A 22,061-nucleotide genomic window follows, 5' to 3' on the forward strand; every position below is an offset into this window, starting at 1 on the left:
GATATGTCCAAAATACATTTCAGTAGAAACCAAGAATAGTAAACCCTGTATTCCACCAAATTTACGTCTTTTAAAATACCCATTCATTTGTTCGTTGTGACTGCATTTAGATCATTATGTACATCTTTTTCAGTGTAAAAATCCTCAGTTACACAATGATGAGGCAGAAAAATAAACAAGCAAACACAGAATGGAACTTACCAGAAATCTGTCCCTACCGGTGGGAGCAAGACCCTCTGAAAGGCGGAGAGAGAGGTCAGAATTAACCGAGGAGCGCTGCCGAAGGCCGCGGATGCGCGACGCAAGCGTGAGTCTAGGAAATTTCCTCAAGCCTTCAATTTGCTAACTGAGAGCAAAAGATTCTGCATTCTCTATAAACGTGTAGTTGCTTTAATATTCCGAACGTTATAACTTGGCTTTAAAAACAGAATGCTTCCCAAGCTGCATACAGCAGGCACTTGGATAATGCTCATCGATCGTTGGTTGGATTTGATTTAGGGGAGATCAGCTGGGAGTAAATAGCTTGCCAACAAAACAGTAATTGCTCGGCAAGAAAGAAATGCATGAAATAAGCGTACGGGCCCTTCCGAGGCTGCGGCTCCTTGCTTGCTTGTCTTTGGGCTACTGTCCATCTACTGCCAATGAGAACCAAAGTTACGTTTTAATCTGGATGTTTTTTGTCCTCCAGACGCATGCACCAAACACCTAAATGGTCTTGGATATATGATCTCTCAGATAAAATATCCAAAACCAAACCCATTAGCCATCACTTCCTCTAGTTTTCTTTCTATCAGTAAATTTCACACTATTTGCTCACTCGCTCTCTCACACACACACACACACACACACACACACACACAACTTAAACCACTCTGGGCAACTTCCGCCCCTTTATCTCTTTATCAATCCATTACCAATTTGACTGACACCTCTCAGATAGATCTCAAATTAGTCTACATCTCCCCATGTCCCCGAGTCCCATCACGCTGGGGCTGTTTGCATCGTTCTTCTGCTCTCAGATCAAATGCCGAGTCTCTTCCTGTCCACTGTGTGTCCGTGGAATCACCTTGTTATTCTCCATCACAGCGTCCTTTTACGTCATGGGGTTATCACGACCTGTAATCATTTTCTTACTTGTTTACTCTCTCCGATAGGTCCTTCCTTGACTGCAGGCTCCATGGAGACGAAGACTTTGCCTGCCTCTTGTGTATCTGATCCAAAGCCTGATGTACAGTTTAAATATATATATATATATATATATATATATATATATATATATATATGATTTCCCCTCATCCGTGGTTTGTTCCGAAAATTCCCCTAGACATCATAAGCAGAGTAATTGTTTAAAGAGTGACTTGGATCACGTCGTCATGTTTACTATTGGTTATGACCCTCCGTGTTCAGCTTCCCCTTTCATGGACGTCTCGGGGCCGGTAGCCAGTGGGCTCCCCAGGTAGCTTCCTGTGCCCTCGCTAGCGAGGACCTCTCGCCCCCATGCTGTGGCGCCTGGAATTCACTCTCCAAAGCAAGGATTCAAGTCATAAGTCTGCCGAGCTTTTATTGATGGCATCGAGTCCTCCCCACCCACCATGCGGAAGGGACCACGTCGTCTTCTCAGGACTATTTTGTGGCACAAAGCTCCGTGCCAGGCGGTCGGGTACCCAGGAACCATCGCTGAACCGAGTTCCTGGCATTGTCGATGGGCCGTCAGGGAAGAGTCTGTCGTAGTTCTGCAGGTCGCTGTTGTTGTTTTAACCGAATGTGTATCGTACCCACCACGGGGCGCCGAGCACCCGCCGCGTCGGGGAGCTTGGTCCCCCCGCTCCTGCCAGTGTATTTCGCACCGAAGGGATTTGCTTTTGCTCTTCCGTCTGATTCGTGCTTGCGGGGCTCATCCCGGTGCATTTCTGTTTTCCATAGTGAGGATCCCACATCACGTCACTGGGATCTTTACCGCGCGCATATCGATGCTCCTCCATTGCTGCATTTCGTGGGTGCATCTTCTCCGTCACCCCTCACCTGCACCCTTCGGGGGGCTGGTACCTCCGTTTAGAGATGAGGGATTAGGTTCTCCAGACACAGCAGGTGGGGGCCCGGAGCCCGGTGGGTGTGACTGGATTCCTAAATTGTGTCCTCACTCCTTGTTAATTCTTGGAGTTAGACTAGGAAGTTGGGAAAAGGAAGCTCTTCGAATGACTGAGTCATAAGCCACACGCCGGCCACCACACATGTAAATCGAAGCGTGTTATAGTTAAGCACTTTTTTCCCTATTGAATCTCATCCTTGGTGTTTTGCACAGCTGATAGGTCCTTGTTACTCTCTGCAGGTGAATGCAGAGGCTCTTTCGGACCGAAGCTGGTATCTCTGCTGCAGAATCATGGTGCCCACAAGGACCTCTCCACCGGGTCTCCACCTGGGCCGGTGGCAGTCAGGGAGGAGCCCTTCCTTCTACGCCCTCACAGGACCGTTCATTCCGGAGATAAAGTAAAAGATCCAAGACAGCGTGGCAGATTCGCCCCAGATGTATCAATTCGTCATGTGCAGGCGAAGCTTACTGAAGAGCAGCACTGGCAGCTGGAGAGAGACCGTGTCCTCCCACGGAGCCCTGCGGTCCTGTTCGTGGGAGGACACCGGCGGCCTTTCCACGTGTCTGCGAAGGTCCGCGCACCGCAGCTGCATGGAATTGCTGTAGCTCCGGTGATGGTCAGCTCTTCGGTCGGCTTGGCTGGGATATCTCTGTCTCTGTCTCTATCATCTCTATCTCTATCTCTCTATCTCTCTATCTAATCTATTATCTATCTATATCTATCATTTATCTATCTTCCTATTGGTTCTGTTCCATTTCTCTGGAGAACCCTGACTAATACAGCTTCCTTCCCCATAAAATTATTTGCGATTCAGGGGTAAGCACAATGTATTCAGTTATGTAAAACTTACACAAGAGCACTATAGAATACGTATTAAATTCATATTTCGTGTTGTGATAAAATCGGTGAGACATGGTTATGAGAATCCTGATTACCTCAGCGTCCCCGAGAGGTGCGACGGGACCGTGCGGTGCTTTTGTACAAACCCAAAAGAGCTCGAAGTGTTTAACGCGATGCAGTGCCCAGCAGCTGACCTCCAGGTTCTTGGGGCCCAGCTGCCCGCTTTCCTAAGTTTATCTGCTCTTCACCGGCATGTGAGTAGCCTGATTTGTAGATATCTGGAAATAGTAGTTAAAATTAAAAAATGCGAATTTTTTTCTTGAGCAGAGCAGTGACTTGGTTTTAGGGAGGCGAACTGCGGCGTACGTTGGGAACCACAAGACGCTGTTTGGAGGGGCGGTGGCCAGGTCACTGACTGCACTTTCCCCGGCCTCCGCCACCGAGGAGGTCGCATCTGAGACAAGCTTTCAAAGAGCCAGTGGCTTGCACCCCGGGTGCTCTTTCCCCCCGACCTTTGAGAGGGAGGCCGGCCGCCGTGCTGACGGCGGTCCTACAGGGACAGAGGTCCTCGAGTCCAGGAACCGAGAGACCTCCCGCCACCACCGCTGGGAAACCGAGACCGTGAGTCTAACGTGGACGAGGAGCGGCATCCTGCCACGCCGTCCCGTGCGCCGACGCGGACACCCCGCCCCGCAGCTCCCCCGCCTCATGAGGCACCCCGAGTCCGATGAACCCAGCCGCGATGCGCCAGGACTCCTACCCGCACGAGACAACGTGCTCAAGTGTTCTCAGCTGCCGATTGGGGGGCAAATTATTACACGTTAGTACTTAATTAACATAATCAGGTTCTTGTATTAAAGGACTTGAGTTTGTCCCTTCCACATCGATGACCTTATTCCAGGGCTAAACTCTAAGAAGAGGAAAAGGACGCAAGACGCAGGTTACTCTCCTCCTTTGCCATTAGCTTCGTGCTGTCTCGGCCAGAGCTGGCCCACGCTGGCGGAGGCTTCCCCTTAACTTCAAAAGCAACACCCAACAGGATCAGAGCCTCTGAGCTTCGTGATCGGCGCCAGGTGGCGGCACTTGGGAACACACTCCTTGAGCGTGTTCGGCAGCTCTGTGACCAGCGAGGGCAGGAAGCTGGTCCAGGCTCAGAACTACACACCGGAATCAATCACTGAATAGACACATGATGACAGCGACCAAGGACAAGAAGTCCTGATGGGACAAAAGAGTCATGGCAGAAACAAAGAAACGAGAGTGTCAAGGCCAGGGAGTCAGACATGAGCTGGACGCTTCGCAACCCTCTTAAATTGAGTTTCGGACACCTACGTGCAAGAAAGCAATCCTGCTCACATTAAGATTCCATAATATCATATCGTGTTCGATTCCATATACGTCATGTGCACTAAAATGATAAGTCCGTTATTCCCCTGTCACGTGCAGCTCACATTATGCTGGCCGTTGATTTGATTCATCCTCAAAGTCTGAAAGGCCATCTTGACACCGAAAAGCAGCTTGATAAACAACTATCTTTCGAGGATGAAAATTAAACTGATGTCCTGTGCACTGCGCATCGTTCATACGCTGTCGGTTTACACAAACTCTGCTTTTTGTCATCTCATTTAATAGCTGAGTTATATGCAGTCCCTAACCATCCAAGATGGTCACTTTCTATGGGATTTCCTCTAACATCAGCATACACCAATCAATATTCACCAGGCAGAATAGAAAATGAATATCTGATTGATATACACTGCTTGATTAACATTGTTCTCATTTGTTCTTAGAGTCTCGTTCACCACTTATCAAGCAGTGACGCACTGTTTTATGCATTTGTTATATCGTGTTCACTTAATTTTTTATGCCAAACAACTTCCAACCTCAGGATCCATAATGCTCATTAGAAATATTGCAGTAACTCTCTACTTTTGTGTAGGAAAAGGTTCCTCACCAAAACAGGGGGAGATGCTCTGTGCTCAAATAGAGTTGGAAAACTCTGCATTAAACTCAGTTAACTGAGCGATGTATTGACGTTCGTTTTGAACTTTCGGGTGTTCGAAACCGTGCGTTCCAAGCTCACTTGACTGAGCTCCTGTTTTTCCATGAGCTTCCAGTGGGGTTGGGATTTTCAGGGGCCGTCTCTCAAAATCCTGCGCCCTGTCTGCTTCCATCTTTTCCTCGTATTTTTCCACCAGTCACCTCCCTCCCCCCAAAATCTACAGTTCTCTGTTGCCGACAGGAATGTGGCCATCAGGTAGATACCTACAATTTGGCACAACCTCCCTGCTGATCTCCTGCATCCCCAAAGATGCCGTGTCGTTCTGCCATTGTAGTCCGTGTTCCAATACTGCATCGATGTTTACACGACCCTTCGTGCCATTTCCTCTGTCTGAAGCGCCTGTACCTGTGCTCGCAGAACAAATTCATACTCAGCCTTTCATTCGTGGCCCAAATAATGTCTTCCTCTCTGAAGACAATTATCTTCCCGTCTTCTGAAAACAATCCAAAGTTGTTTTGTTTTGTTCTGTTTTATCACTGACTCCAAAGTCCTTAAATGTCCCTGGATGCCTCTCCAACCGTATCTCCTAGAAATTCGATTTTTGTCGGCACAGAAGCCTTTCGCATTTCAGAGCCTTTCACTTTTATTCCGTTGTACACTCCTTCACTGCATTTAGTCTCACCTGAAATACCTCCTCTTCCAAGAGGCCTTCCTTGATCTCCCTGGGAACATAATATCTCCGTTCTATCCTTCTCTCCTAAGTGTTTACCTTATCCTTGTTAGTGATTAACAGGACACCACCTCTTAACTGTTGGTTTATTTCTCTCCCACAAGACTCTAAGCTCTATGATGACAGAGACTTGGAGGCTTCCGGTCATTTTGGTTATCCGTGAGCTTCCACCCAATTTTTGGCTTGATAAACGTATTTGAAAATGAAAGAGATAATAAGTGATTCAGGAAACAACAAATGTGAAAAAGTAGAAACCACTGTACGGGACGTTCACCAGAATGTGGAGGCAGACACAGAGGTGGAGACAGAGATCGACGGACGGAAGTCACACGGGCCATTTGAGGACTTTCTTGCTCCTGGGCATCTGTCGGATCGTTTTCCAGCAAGGTCACCTCAGATTCTTCTCAAATATTTCTTCCCCACGATTTTTAATGTCAGTAGAACTAACAAGTTGGCTCACTCTACCCAAGCCGAGGTGTGGGCACCCGAACCAAATCGTGCCAACTGGACTTTCTCTCCCAAGAGATATTTAATTTCAACAGAGTGGCATCTAGAATAAAAAAACTAAATAAAATGAATAAACTTTGACCCAACTCCCCCCCATGAAGGGGAGTCCCAAAGTTGCCCAGGATTCTGACCTATTTAATTTTTCAGCTGTGCTTGAAATCTGTGAGTTTACCATGCTGTAATTGCTATTTTACTAATCTAACTAGAAATCATTTTTGTAGTTCGTAAACAAATGACTTCCTAGTTGTTTACATCGTATCGTTACTGCGTATGTCTTTCTGCGTGCCACATTGAGAACCGTGGGTGTGTCTAACGCTGTCTTCATTTTTGAAGACATCCCATTTCTTTCTACCCAGTGAGGCATATAATAGAATCTTAATAACTTTGTGAATGAAGTTTGCTAAATAAAATCCCCAGCAATACTTTTGTCATTTATTTACATTTAGGATAAAAAGAAAGTTATTTCAGAAATAGTTTTAATAAAAATTTTTTAAAAAAATCAGGCTAAAAAACTCTGAAACAAATTGATCATTATTTATTGAGAAAATGGTAATGAGCCTGCAGTAATCTAAAATGGATAAGACCTGGATTAGACTTTGAATTAGAAGTCTCAGTAAGCATCACATTTTCTTTCCCGTCAAAAGTTTTCCAATGAGAACTTTTAATCATGGAAAATAATCTAGCAGACTCATGAGGTATATCTCATGGGTACAGGATAAATTAAATGATGTTGTCCAAATATTGTGTTTTAAGCACGACTCTTACAGGTATGGGCTCCATAACTTGAGCAAATTACTTCACACCCTGACCTTCGGTTGCCTTGGCCCTGCTTTCAATATTACCCATCTAAATTCATGATATTGTGGATTAACGCAAGGACAGCACTGGCCAGAGGTCGTGACACCGGAAAACTTAATGAGCAGCGAGTTCGTGCACATAGGGCTATGACAGAGCAGAAACACTGGGCTTGGTTTCTAATCGTCTGCGGAGTAACGCTTTTTTGATGAATGTGTAAAATCAGCTTTTAAAACATCAATAGTTTCGGTGTCAAGCAGGCGGAAAGCTTTTAGTCTCCCTGAGAACATTAGAGAAATTGTTCATTTCCATATGACATTAACTTTGCTCCCACCTTGGTGGTTGCGGCTCCATAAATTTATGATGGAATTAACATTGGTCTTGGTTTGTATTTTATTTGTCGTGTGATTCAAGAAGTTATGGGGCATCAGAAGTACACAAAATAAGGTATGGGATTGCTTAAAATGCTGTGCAAGTCAGATAAAAACTACGTTCTGTTATTCTGTAATCTTAAAACATAAGCATTATTTCATATAAATGCTGTCAATCTAAAACATTCCAAATTAGTGTCCTGTACGTGAACACGACATTAGAAAGTTCGTATCGTTCTGGAGGTCTGGTAATCAGTGGCCGTTTTTGTGTAATTTTGCCTTCGACATATTCTCAATATTCTTCAGATGTTTTGGGCAATTCCAAGTTGCATTTTCCTAAAAATATAAGTAGAGAATAAAATAAAAAGTGATACTTCAAAATTCTTATTTACCTAAACACTTTATTTTTAGCGAAGTATCAACAGTTCTATTTTGACATTTTTGTTAGTTTTTAAAATTTTTTATTCACATAGATGTATTTGATAAATTCAAATTCAGAACACTTTGAATCAGCATGAATAAGGAGAACCACTATTCAAGGGTACCATAATGGGTTCATTTTAACCCTCCGAGTAATTTATACCTGTATCTTATAAAGTGAAAGATTCTAATTCACACAATTAGGCAAATATGTCTAATTGACATATTTTTATAACAACCCATTTTAAGGTTATCCAGATCTTTAAAGATGAAAAGTAAGAAATTTGCACTGTAAAGTTGAATAATAATATCTATTTCACTTCTTTCCATTAATATAAATCAGGAATGATAAACTACTCATGATGTTAGTAACGAGTAATCACATTTTTCTTCTTATTTTTTTGATAAATTTAATTACATATTATTAACAACTATAAAAGTATGATAGTAAGGAGTCTTTTTGTATAAGTATCAGGTATCTCAAAAAATATAAATAATGAGCATAAACACAGATCTCTACTAAACGGCCACGTTTCCCTTTGAAAATCTTACCATCAGCTAACACTCACATTTAACGTTGGTCAAATCACTACCTCACCTCCCAGCCACACCCAGCGTGTCTTCCTGGGCGAGCGGACAGATCTCGAGACGTCGTCCCATGGAAGCCTTGAACCCTGCTGCTCTCCGCGAATCGTGCCGTGACGTGTACCTTTTCATTAGTTAACCTTGCCTCGGAATCTCTCCCATGCTATCTGTTTATTTTCTTGCTAGAAGTCCAGATTTTTCAGCGGCCTCTCAGCTGCCCTCCCAGCTTCCAGTCTTTTCCACGTCTAGTACTTCGCAATTGCCACCGCTAGATTGTCACCAGACAGTTTTCACCAGTTCGTCTTCTGCTTAAAAGACAGCACCCCAGAGCCGACCCCGCCCGGGTTCGCTCCTCGTTCCGATGCTGGGGACCCAGAATCTAACTGCAGTCACTCTCAGGTCTCTTTCTCCTCTTCCCCCCGCCCCCCATGACAGAGCTTGGCCCCAGGAAGATGGGACAGAATCCCAGCAGCCGCCGGGCGTTCAGCTCCGCCCCTCTGTCCTTCCGGGTCCTACGTGGGATCCTTCCTCCCGGACCCCATTCAAATCCCACAGCTCACGTCTTCTTACAGTTTTACCTACCTCTGCGATTATTGAATTGAATCTTGAAGACGCATTTTGTACACAACCCTAAATTCTTAAGATAGCTCGAATGTCTACACGACCTCGATATAAACATATTAGTAGCTCAGTGGTAACGTGTGGTCTTTTCGCGTGTGCGTTCATCTGTGCTTCCTTCACGGAAAAATTATTGTGACAGATTAGACATTTCTTGTGTACTGATTTGCTCTTTCATTTTAATAGTACACTTCCGATTCCCGAGCAGTCTTAGGAGTGGATTGGGGCTACTTGTTTAATGGCTACTCTGTGACGCACTATCAGCTTCCCAAAGAAAGAGACTTCAGACTCCTAAGTGAGTATCAGTAACTATGTCGCAGGAGATTACTATGCGACTAATGTTTTTCAGGCAAAAGAAGAAAGAATGAGCAGGAATTTCTTTCTAAACTCCAAACTACAGAATTTTATTCTTATTTAAAGACTGTGCACAATTTGAAATTTGAAATTTTCACAAGTATTTTGCACAAATGTTGACATATAACCCAACTGAAATTGAGAAAATCACTCCAAAATCATATCATTACCAGATTTTTGTTTTTAGATTAAAGTGGTTACAAAGCCAAAAAGAAGGAAAAGTTAAAAAAAAAATTTAGAATATTTAAATTTTTGTTGTATCGTGTGTTTTCTTGCTTTTCAAGTATAAATGTCTTCAGGTCTATTTCTATAGCCTAGGTTGCTAACTAGATTGCTTATTATCTTCATGAATAAATTAGTACATAATTTATGTAGTTTTGACCCCTCCCCCCGAAAAGACGTAATTAGATTTTTTGTCAGTTACAGCCTGTGCATGAGGTTTTATGGGTTCGAGCTGTCATCATTCATTTGCTTATACAGCATAGAGAGGGGCTTGTGTGCCACGCCTCTGTACCCCATAAAATGTTAAATGATGGTCTTCATCCATCATATTAATAGACCAATTAAGAGTGCACAGCATGCTACGGCTGTACCTAATCTACCTCCCCCGGCAAACAAGTAGATAATATTTCTCGTTAGACTCACAGTATTAAGATTATTGGGGAAACTAAGATTTAAATTTGTCACTCCACTGTTAATAACGCAAAATACGATGTTTTCAGGCAGCACGACATGCGTGCTGTAATCCTCAACAACGGCGTGTCTCGTGTAGGAATAAACTCGCAGCCAGGTGTCCTCAGCCGACGTGGACCCCATCCATTGCCCAGGGCTAATTACAGGTTCTGACGGATGTGACGTTATCCAGTGTGCCTAGACCCTTCCTGAGGGTCACGACAGCACCCCTAAGTCGATTGATTAAAACGCTATCATTTGTCTACATGACTCTCTTTCAACGCAAAATGTTTCCCATTGTGAAGCAACGGAGTGGTCTTCTCCAAGCTCAGGCTTAATCTAAATAATGAGGGACATTAATCAAAGTCCAACGAGACTCATCAGGCTGCACACGACGCGACCATTTTTAAAAGTTTGTTAACAAGCATTTCAAGCATAAACGAGTGATTTTATTCTCAGGTAAAATATCACTATTCACGAGCATCCACTGGAAACATTAAACACACAGAAAAGCCACTGCTGCAGCCTTTTATAATGACCTATAAAAACTTCTTCAGTGATGGTCAGGAATTGAATATATTTGCATAATATGCAATTTCAGTGCCCCGTGGTTTTCCGAATAATGTGTCACTTGTCAAACTTCATCTTAGGTGAGCATAATGTTTTTCTCTAGTCACTGAAGGAGGCTGAATCCATTTTACCTTTCTTTTCATGTCTTTTCTATGTTTAGCATGGAGCAAACTAAAAGAAATCACAAAATTTGAAATAAAGTAAGTAAGCTTTGACTAAAACAGGGAGTGACTGTGTCCGGGCCTTTTTTGTGTATTATTTACTCGCCCTTTTTTTTTAATCACTTTGATAGGTAGAACAGCGCCCCTGCCCCCAAAAGCGTCCCTGGACATCCATGAATATGTCGTCTTCCACACCCAAAGAGCCTTGCAGATGCGATTAAAATAGAGGCTTTGAGGTGAGAAGTCGCCCTGAATTATCCAAGCGAGTCCAATACAAGCGACAATGTCCTTAACTAGAGCGAGACCCCACGGTCAGAGCCAGAGTTTGGAAGGTGAGGTGCGGAGGGGGGTCCCCAGGCAAGGAAGCTGGAGAGGGGGAGGACAGAGGCCTCCCCTGGGGCCCCCTGAGGGATGCAGACACCCCGATGTCAGCTCGGTGAGACCTGGCCCAGACTTGTGACCCCCGGAGCTGCCGAATTCAGATTCGGGGTGCGGTAAGCCACAGGACGCGTGGCGGTTTGTCACCGCGGCAACGGGAAGCTAATAGCACCAGTGACGAGGCCCCCACTTTCCCGCACGCCGCCACCCCCATCGCGAAAGCCCCCAGGGCACCAGAACGTCGCCCAGACCGCTCTCGGCAACCCGAAGGAGCACTGGGCGAGCACCTCTGGGCCTTTGGCACCCGCCGTTTTCAGCAGAGCTCAGTTGTTTGGGTGTTTGGGACTCGGGAGAAAGGGGAACCCCTTCTTGTCAAGGGGGGAGCGGTCAGCAAACGCTTTCTGGACTGGGAATATCGCCATAGTTTTTACTGTTTTCTCCTCCTTTCCATTTTAGTTAAAACCTTTTAAAAATATGTTTTTCTTATGAAATGAGGACAAAACCCTCCACCTCGTGGTCCTGATTCCCCACGTTCCGCTGTCCGCTGCGTCGTTCCCGCGTGTCGCAAACACACAGAGAATTTTTCCAGAATTAGGAAACGGCGCGGTCTGACCCCGGAGTGTTAGGTCCGTCTCTACCTGTGGCATCGAGTCTGCGCCGGCACACAGCGAGTTTCGTTTGAGAAGCTTTCTGATCTTTTATTTTTTTTTTTCAGGCGTGCGATCTATCGGAACGGAAAGACCGAGGACACAGGAATCTCGATTGCAACAAAAAGTTCCGCGTGGACGCTGCTCTGCGGCCCCCGGAGCCGCTGCCCGCGGCTCTGTGCTCACGTCTGTCCAGGCTGCTGCGAAACGCTCGCAGCAAAAAGTTCAGGATCTCGAACATGCCTCTGATTTGCACGTGGTCGGTCAGAGACCTGTCCAGAGCGGACATGATGAACTCGGCGACTGACGACCCTTTCCCTTAAACCCAGTGGCCGCGCTCCGCCTCCTGGAGGAATGGATCGGTGTCTCTGCTCCGGCTCTCATTAGGTCACTGTCTTAACTAAGAAAGCCACCTGCTTGCCAGGGCACGTGATCTGGGCTCCCCGGCTCTGTCACGACCTTACCCTCCGTAGACGTGGCCCCTCGTCCCAAGAGTAAGGACCGTTTTACTCTGATGAGCTCCGCTATGTAAACGTTTTCCTAGGATTTCACTAGGAGGAAAGCAACGATGGAACATTCTGAGTTAGCCGCGAATTCATTACGTCGCCAAAGTCGTGGCAGCTTTGCACTCCGGAGACCTCTGCAGCTTCCGCAGATCTAGGTCACAAGTCCAGCCGGGAAGGTCCTACAGGTTTCTGGCTTGAGGGCACCTTCCCTCGAGTAAGATGACTGTCTCGCTCACAATGGCCCCTGACCCATCCGCCGGAGTGTCTGGGTGACACAATGCATAGACTCCCTTTGGCGGATGAAGGAAGTCCACCCAGGGTGAAGAAGAAAGAAATCGGTCTTGTTTCAAGCTCCCGATGTTTCTGGTGGTTTGTTACCGTTGCGTGGTCTAGTTCGTCCCGACCGATACGTGGACCCGTGGGGAGATGTACATGCAGAAAGTGAGGCTGACAGCCCACGTGAGAAGAGCGAAGGAAACGGGAAACCACCAAACATTTGAGAAAGCAGAGGTACGAGCACCTGTCCGTCCCTCCCTCGTATGCCCCGGAATTAGTTTCCAAACTCTTTACCATAGTGACTCGTTCAGCTGCAAAACAGACGGAGATCCCTGAATGATGACAGATGTGTTCTTCATGTTATTGATTGAGGAACTAAACGATGAAAATGCCTACTATGTGTTTTAAAATGCATCACCTGTTTTATTTTCGTTTTTTAAATAAATTGATTTATTTAAATTAGTTTCAAGTATACAGTACGTTGGTTAGACAACTGCAATGTTCATAAAATGGTCCCCCCTGTTGCTCCCTCCCTCCCCTGGCCCTCCGCCGAGCCGTCATATAAATGCCGACTGCATTCCCTGTGCCGTGCCCCCCATTCCCGTGCCCAACTACCGACTACTAATTTGTACTTCTTTAACCCTTCACCCCATTCTCCCAGCCCCCCAACCCTCCTCCCCTCTGTCCGTCACCAAATTGTCTACTATTTTTGTGAGTCTGGTTTTGAATAGTTTGTTCTTTTTGTTCCTTAGATACCGCATATAAGCGAAATCGTATGGTATCTATCTTTCTCTGTCTGACTTATTTCACTCAGCATAATAACCTCTAAGTCCATCCGTGTCTTTGCGAATGATAGGATTTCAATTTTTCAATGGCTGAGTAATATTCCATTGTCTATATGAACCATAATTTCTTTATCCAGCCGTCTGTTGACGGGCATTTAGGTTGCTTCCATATCTTGGCTAACGTAAATCGTGCTGCCATGAATATTGGAGTGCATAGATCTTTATGGATTATCGTTTTGGTTTTCTTTGGATAAACAGCCAGAAGTGTAATTGCTAGGTCAAAAAGGCAGATCCACCTTTAATTTTTTGAGGAACCTCCACACCGTTTTCCATAACGGCTGCACCAAGTTGCAATCCCCCCAATGCATCTCCTATTTTAATTTCAAGACAGCCTATGCATGCGCTGTAAATATATTTATGGACATAAGAATAATAGGGATCCATAGGTGTGGAACGCCTTATTTAGTCTTGTAGATGCTGGTTGGTGTGTTTATGATTTAACAGGCACTGACAACCCTGTCGTCCACCTGGGCCATTTCGCCTCCACCGCTCCAACAGAAGGACCAGGACGCTGGGATGGCCCACAGGGTCGCTCTCCCACACAGCGCAGCGTAACTCTCTCCCCGAAATTTCGTCCTCAGTGCGCCCCCCGGACCTCCTCAACGTTAGCTATCCGTTACCCCGAATCACTAGCATTGGCACGGCGTCCTAACTACATTGGGGAATGACCTTGTCCAAAAACACTTCTGAGTAAACTGGCTGTTTTCTCTATTTCCAACACCAACATGGTCTCTCTGGTGGCTTCAGCTTCCACCGGCCCACACCCTCAGGTTCCCAAAGTAAAACAGACCGACAGTCGCCAAACTTAAAAGACACAGAGAGGAGAATGGCGTGTACTGAGCCGCCGTGGACATGCGGCTGCCATAGGTCCCAGGGTGTTAAAATCCACTATTCGGACTGAGCTCCCCCTACAAGGGGGGCGGCTCGTAAGCAGCGGGTGGGTTGGAGCCATGTACATGAACACGGTCTAACCCGTACGATCGTAAAGGTTCATATCACCAAGTGAAATGTGTCCATCCACTCAACAGGGATACACGTGTTGAGCTAGACTGCAGACACGGGTGAACAGGACACCCGAAACCCCGGACTCTGAGCGGCAGCGGCCACGGCTCTCTCCCCAAAACCCTTTATTCCAGACATCGCGCACATCCTCTCTTGGTGACATTCCCCAAGCTCTGGACTCTGGGGCTTAGCGGTTTCATGGCTGGTCCTCACAGCTCTGCGCCCCGCCAGTGAGGACCCAACAGACAGACTTTGGCGCGGTTCTCAAGAGCAGCCCTGGGACAGCGGAGGACACGCAGCAACACCGCCTCGCGTGCGAGTGAGCGGGACAATGAAAGCAAAATGCCCAGCAGACGGATCGCGCCATGACCTTGTAAGGGGATTCGGAAGTCCACTTACCTCCCAGCTGGCTTCTGCTCCTGATGGCTACAGCCTCCCTGCGTGCCAGGCATCCATAGGTACGCTGCATCTGGTTCCTCACGTTTTCATAATGATTCTATTTTAAAGTGCTGACAGCTGATGGGTCAAGTCCATGTATAAGGCAGAGCCAAAATTCAAGCTCAGTACTTCTGGCTAAAAAACACGTTCTGCTAATTGCGGATAGAGTTGTGCAGAGAAAATGCAGACGATAAATTGAAAACCGTAAATAACCTGAAAATATTAATCCCACAGGAGACGGATCCACAATTTCATAATTTTCCCATCAGCATTATTGCTACCTATGACACCTCGTTGCCTTCCAAACAATTGATACACTCGAAACAATGTCATAAAAGTGTTAACTTCATCTCTCCAAATAATGTCAACTCTCCTAGTATCTGTTACCGATGTGCAGTGACATTACGATGTTAAAATCAATATTTTGAGGAGTCTAAATTGATGTCAGAAAAGTTAGCAAAGAAATGCAGTTATAGCTCTTCTCCCTCAAGCTACTTTTGTTCTCATGAGAACGGAAATGTTTTTCAGATGGAAGTCACTCCAGGAAACAGCCTGCCAGCCAAACACAGTCTCATCGCAATTATCTAAGGAGGACGTAGACCTCAAATTGGGCAAAATGTAGCATGAGTCAAGTTTCCCGGGACTCATAGACGCAGTCTTCTGATCTTCAGTGATGATTTTGACGACCGTTACATTTCAAACGCCCGTGCCAGCAGCTCCTACTCTATGCCCTGGTCTCAGTTTCTCCCTGGCACATATTACGTTTTAGGCATTTTCTGTAAGTTATATATTTATGTGTTGTATTCTTCTCCTTCCCTTCTGGAGCATAAGAACCACGGGGTAAGAGTTTTCCGACGATTTCTTTCACTGGTAGATCCAAAGAGCCTAGGACAGCACCTGCCAATCGATCACTATGTTTAGAATAAATGCACCGGCATTTGTTCCAAATCCTAGAGGAGAAGTTACTGCTGTTGTCAGTGTGGAGGGAAGGATCGCAGACATTAGCGATGCAGCGCGTCACCAGATGCGCGCTCTGGAGAGAGCGCGGCGATGACCACCCAGAAAACAGAGCGTGGTTAGAAATAGCGAGTATGAGCCCGGATTATCCGGCTCTGGCAATAGTTCGGTGAAAACACATAAGAACGTGACTTAAGTCCAAAAGTGCAGAAACGAAAGTAGAGTTTTAAGAGATGTGCAGATGTGGTTAAACGACTTGGCAAAGGATTAGAAATAAAATGCGAAGAACACAGAAGACGCGATCGCGGCGCGATTTCGAGTTCTGGGGACGTGGAGGTCCGTTCTGCCATCGGTAATCACCCAAAGCAACAAACTCATTAATTCATGGGTCAAAGAAAGTGTAGATATGGAGAGAAAAGATAAAGTCAGCATTAGGCGATCGCTCTCCACAAGACGACGTTTCCGGTCGTCGTGACTCCGGTTTGTGAGACGGCGCAGCTGGGCTCCGCCGCAGGAATACGTGGGCGGCGCGCGTGGGGTGCGCGCTGCTCCCAGGCCCCCTCCCCCCGCTTCCGCGCCCTCTCCGCTGGGCGTCGGGTCACGCCCTTCCCCTGCGACCCTCTGTGGAGCTTCGGCCGACAGCAGAGGCTGGGGGAGGAGCCCGAGGGAGGAGGGCGGGCGAGGCCAGGATGGTTCTCCCTCCTCTTTGCTTCTGAGGACCTTCTTGGTGGCTGCACCTTGGGCCGCATGCTCGCCTCTCCCTCTGGAGGTGCAGTTGATGGGGGGCAGCTGCGTCACAGTGCCGGGTCTGCACAGCTCTGGCCCCCCCCTCGTCCTCCTCCGTTCCCCACACTGTCCGGGAATCCTGGAACCAACGTCTCCTCGGCTTCCCCGTCCGCTCCGACTACCATGCGGGCCAAGTTCCCCTTTTTGGTCCATTCTAGGGTGTCTAGTGACCCCAATACTACAAGCAATTACTAAAATGATGCCAAAGTTCTCTTCAGGGGTGCATCGACTTAGGAAGAGCAGCAGTGCGTCCGGATGAGGACGTCCAGCTTCCCGAGGGCTCGGCATGGCTGACTCTGAGTGTCCGGTGTCAGGTCGGCGCTCGGCCATCAGCGGGCAATGAGTTCGGCCCCGAGCTACTCGTGTTTCCTGTTTCCTACTTTCTGCTAAAGAGAAGCCAACGAATTGTTTAAATTGAGATGTTCTTTTTATGATTCATGAAAATGATGTTTCTTGAGTTTCCATATAAAGGATTTTGGAATCCACAGGCAATATTTTCAGCCGCTCTAAGTTTCCAGTTCTTCAAATGGATGTTTCTTACAAGGGCATTCAATAAAAGCTAAGGGCAGAACACATCACTTACCGGGGAGAGTTGTTTCTGTACATGTGTAAATTTATTGAGCCAAGAGATGTTGGTTTTTGACGCCAACAGTGAACACGGGAGGCTCTTCAAGAAACGTAGGAGAAATTTCAAACACCGTTTAAAGGTGTTCTTCATAACCCTTCCAGGGCGCCCAGGAAAGTGATGCCGTTTTGTCAACTTAAGAGCCATGAATAATCTCAATTTTTTTTTCCCTCAAAGCCATGTTCTTTCTCATTTGGTCTACTTCTTCCTTTTCAGCGTTCTTAACATAAAAACAGCCATAATGAACTCTTTGAGAACAAGGACTTAATTTTTATGTTAAAACCAAAGTTGGAGCGAGGGGCCGCCCCCAGGGCCAGCAGGGCACACTTCACCCCGAACTTTGCTTTTCTCCCAGCCGCTGGCGCAAGAGGGCCCCATAGCATGTCAATAGGATGGACCACCAGTGCAGAGAGGTGACAGCTGACAGCCACCGCACGGAGTGGGCCTCCACGAGCCCTCTTGTATTCTTGAAACTTACCAGAGCCCCGCGGCGGACAGAAAGGCAGAGTGAGAAATTCTCAGTGAAACGAAGGATAAGTGAATATTCTTTTCCCTTTCCGTCCGATTGCCCCGATCGGCCGGGAAAACGTAGGGGTCCGAAGTGTGAGCCCCGGGCGTGGCTGCAGCCCCCACCGCCCCCACCTCTCCACAGACGGGCGTTCGTTTTCTCTGACTCTGTTTTTTTCCTTTTAACCTAGAAAATGGCAGTGGTGATAGGTTTGTCCCCACCTCGACCATTTGCAGTAAGACTCAAATAACATAAGTAAAAGTGTTTTCTCACACACGCAGTTTTCAAAACCACAAACGGTCGATACAGGTTTGTGGTGCCAGCAGGGCTGCATCTTTGAGGGGGGAGATTTTACGAGAAGCTGGCATCTGCGAGTCGCCATTGAGTCACCGGCCCCAAGCACACCCGCGTGCGGGACCCCGGCCGCCCCGGCATTTCATGCTTCTCCCCTACACCAGCGATGGTTTTAATTACGCAGGTTGGATGATTATCCAGTTACGGTTCACGGGTCTTGAAAAACAGATTTGAAGATCGCGGAACAACTTTGTTAGCTACCTGTCACCAAGGAGATGATTATGCAGCCTGAGGCAATGCCATTAAGAGCGCACTTGAGGAGGTGGAATGAAAGCCTTTCACTCTGCCCTGGCCAGCACTCGATTTTAGCATCTGTGATTTTCCATTATGGTCGATTAAATGAAAAAAAAAAAAAAAAGAGGAGGAAGCTCTGATGAGGTCGCGGCAGCTACTGCTGATTGCAGGTATTAATGACCTGCCGCCAAGTGGGGAGGCCGGCAAGCCTGAAACGGGCGGGGAGAGGGAGGGCAGGGCCCCCGTGGGCGCGGAGGGGGCGTCGCCCGCCACCTCGCGCGCCAGGCCCTCGCGGGAAGCTGGGCGAGCCGCGGGGCTGATGCACGTCTGCACGTCGGGGCGACGCGTCGCGGAGAGCCACGAATCACGTCCCAGGGAGAACGACGTCCGAGGCGGCGCCAGGCGCTGGACGGGCTCGTCTTTGCTGTTGTTCGTTTGCTTCTCTGTGTCTTCGAGGCGCTTGGTGGTTAAAGCGCGGAGCCGCCCCCTGTCTCGGCCGTCGCCCTGCAGAGCCCTCGCGCCTGCGCTCGTCCCAGCTCCTGGTCTCAGTGGCGGGGCGAATCCCTGTACGGCCCAGCGCCACCGCCCCGCCCTCCCCCGCGGTGGCTCTGGCAGCTCTGAGGGGACCCCTAGCCCAGCGAGTCCCTCGGGGGTCACATGCAGGCTTCTCCCCGAGACCAGGACCTCATGGGACCCACCCGGCTCACCGAGGCTGCTCCTGCCGTGAGCGCGGCTCGCGCACGTGTCCATCCGCGTGGCCCTGACTGGCCCCCACCTCCGCCGGGCCTCGCTGGGCTGCGTCCCCTCCCCCCCCTCCCCCCGCCTCTCCAGCTGCCGGCGGGAAGGTCGCCGGCTAGGTCCCCAGCCCCCGCCGGCGCTCGGTGCTGCTCGTTGGCTTCACGGGGCCTCCCCCTGAAGTGGACAGGACTCACCTCGCATGCGGTACCAAAGTGGGTCCGCGAGGTGGGGGCGGGCGCGGTGACAGGTGTCCCGGCCCAGGGCTGGCAGGTCTGACACTGCTGCGGATGCCTCTCCCGGACCTGGGGCTGAGGGCAGGCCCCCGCCTGGGGGACGCCAGCTGCAGGAGAGGAAGGGACCTGTCGGGGCTCGCTGGGGGGGGGGGGGGACAGTTTGTGTTGTACCAGCTCACGCCTCAGTCGCTGAGAGGGTGAGACTCAGTCCCTCGGCCCTACTGAAAAATTGGCAACTCAGAAGCCACATTAGAAGCTCATAACGCCAGCCTGCTGGGGTCACCCATGAAGACTGCAACATAATCGTCTCCTGGCCAAGAGAACAAACGGCATGTCTCTGACCCACGTGGCTGTAAACACTGCCCAGCGGAACCGCAGGAGGAGCCTGGGGCACGAAAGGGAAGTGGGTCACAGATGGTCACGGGATGCGGAGTGCAGGCCAGGGGCCAGGGCCAGGCCTGTGCAACAGCCACGCGCGGGGACCGGACCCATCAGGGGGGCACTTCGTAAATCATACAGATGCCCAAACACGATGCTGTTCACCCGAAACTAACAGAAAATGACATTGAAGGTCAATTGCAATTGGGAAAGAAAATCAATCAGGCAGGAGAAGGAGGGCCACCAACCACAGCCTGCGAGCCGCACGGGGACCGGGCAAAATCAGGGGAGAGCCCCACGGCAGCCGCAGTGCCCGCACAGCCAGGGAGCCCGCAGACCCAGCGCGGGGGAGGGGCGGAAGCGCACAGAAGCCGTGACCTCGGGGTGGGAGGGGTGGGGGCGTCTGGCGCCAGCTCCGGGCTCACAGCCCCGCCCCGCCACCTGCTGCCTCCGGCCCGGAGCGGAAAACAGAACCTCTCGCTGCCCGGTGGCACCTCCGGGCCGCTGGACGAGGGTGCTGCGGGCACCCAGGCAGGGGGAGGCCCGAGGATACCCAGGCTGGGGGAGGCCCGAGGACGGCGCGAACTAAGGGATGCGAAGCCTTTAGAAAAGCGGCCGGCACGCGGGGCTCACCTGTCCCGGGTTCGGAGCGGATGAGGGCCTGGACCGCCCGCGGCCGGGGTCCCCGCCCCCCTGCGCCGCGCCCTCGCTGCCCGCCTCCCTGCTCGCCCCGCCCCCTTCGTTTTCCACCGGCCTCCTCTTCTCCCCCATCGCACTGGCCGGTTTCTCTTCTTCTTCCTATTTTCCGCCTTAGAACCTTGGAGACCAGGCGGACACGTGCAGATACCTGCACACTCGGCGTGTGCGACAGTGACGTTTCCCCACTCGCCTGTCTGTCTCCTGGAGTCCCCAGGCCTGTCTCCCCCCTTCGACTCTCTTCCCAGCTCGACTCCCACCTTTCTGTCTGACGCCGGCGCCACGGCCGGCCACGCGGGCCGGGGGACCCCGTGGCGTGCTCTCTGACACTGCGCCTTGCCGTGCGGCAGGCATTTCACGTGTTACAGGGGACACGCGCCTCGCGAGTACCCGTACCTGCCGCCCAGCACCGGGACGCGACCCCGCCGCGTCTTCCCTCCCGCGGCCGCCCTCCTGGGCTCGCCGGACGTGCGATGAGCGGCGTGGCCCGTCCTTAAAACCGGACCTTAAAGCCTGGCCGCCTCCCGCCGCAGGCGGTTTGGCGAGATGCTCCGCGAGGTGAGGCCGCAATGCTCGTTGCTGGGAACAGCGATCGTCCGCGCAAAGAGCACGTTGTTTTGCAAGAGAGGGTCCCAAAGCCTTGAGATGGGACGCGACAGACGGCGACATCTGCTCTTGAACCCCAGCCGCGCGCACGGAGCGCTCGCTGTCCGCCGTGACCGCGTCCTCGCCAGACCCTCTGACCTCGCGCAGCGCCCCGCGCGCTCCTGCCCGGCCCGCCCCCTTCCCCCCCCCCCCCGGTCCTTCTCGTGCTCTATCCTCTGCGTCAACGACACAGAGATAACTCTGCGGGCCACCAAGAGACCGTTCGTGTCGCTGCTCAGGCCAGCGGAGTCGCCGATCGTAAACAGACGCACGTCTTAGAAGTTCGCCTCTCGGCCTACGCTTCAGGTCGACGTCGTCCTTTCTCGCGCATAGAATGATGATGGTCTAAAGATCTCGATCTCTCTCTCTCTCTCTCTCTCTCTCTTTTCTTTTTGCTCATTTTGAAAGAGGGCCCTCCGCTCTAGAGTCCCCCAGATAGCTACCTTGGTTGGTATTTTGACAAATAATTGTGCTCAAATATCGGATCGTTTCGGGAACACGGCGGCCCCAGGCCCAGAGCGCGGCCGAGGCAGCGGGGGCGCGTGCCACCTGGCCGGACGCGCTGGGTCAGTCCAGGCCAAGAATCCCCCGAGTCGTCAGCGGCCCGGGTGCCACGTCCCTCAGCTACACGGACAGCGGCTCCGCTCCGCCCGGGGACTGTCCCGCGCTGCCTGGGACACAGAGAAGAGCCCAGGGGCGCAGACGCGCGTTTCAGCGGCGGCTCCTGGACATCGGACCTAATTCACAGTCCTGCTGGCCAGGTCACAGCCAGACCCCAGTCAGTAGGTCGGTTGTAGTTCCGTTTTGATTTTACATTCAGACTTCTTTCCGCCCCCCCAGAATCGCCGCAGTGGTGAACGAGCAGCCACCTTGCCCCAGTTGCTACCGAATGACATTCCACTGGTGACGCAGGGGACGTGAGCTCATAAACACAGCCCCAGAGTGAGGGCGGGGCCGGCGGGGCGGCGGGCCTTCCTCGGGTCTGGCACCCCCGTCCCTCGCACGGTCCGCCAGGAGGGGCCCTCGCTGGGCTCTGTCGGTTCTCTCGGGCTCACCCTCTCCAAAACCATGGGGAAGACCCCGGAGGGCCATGGGGACCG

Source organism: Rousettus aegyptiacus, unplaced genomic scaffold (genome assembly GCF_014176215.1).
Source record: "Rousettus aegyptiacus isolate mRouAeg1 unplaced genomic scaffold, mRouAeg1.p scaffold_m13_p_13, whole genome shotgun sequence".
In the NCBI taxonomy this organism is placed as follows: Eukaryota; Metazoa; Chordata; class Mammalia; order Chiroptera; family Pteropodidae; genus Rousettus; species Rousettus aegyptiacus.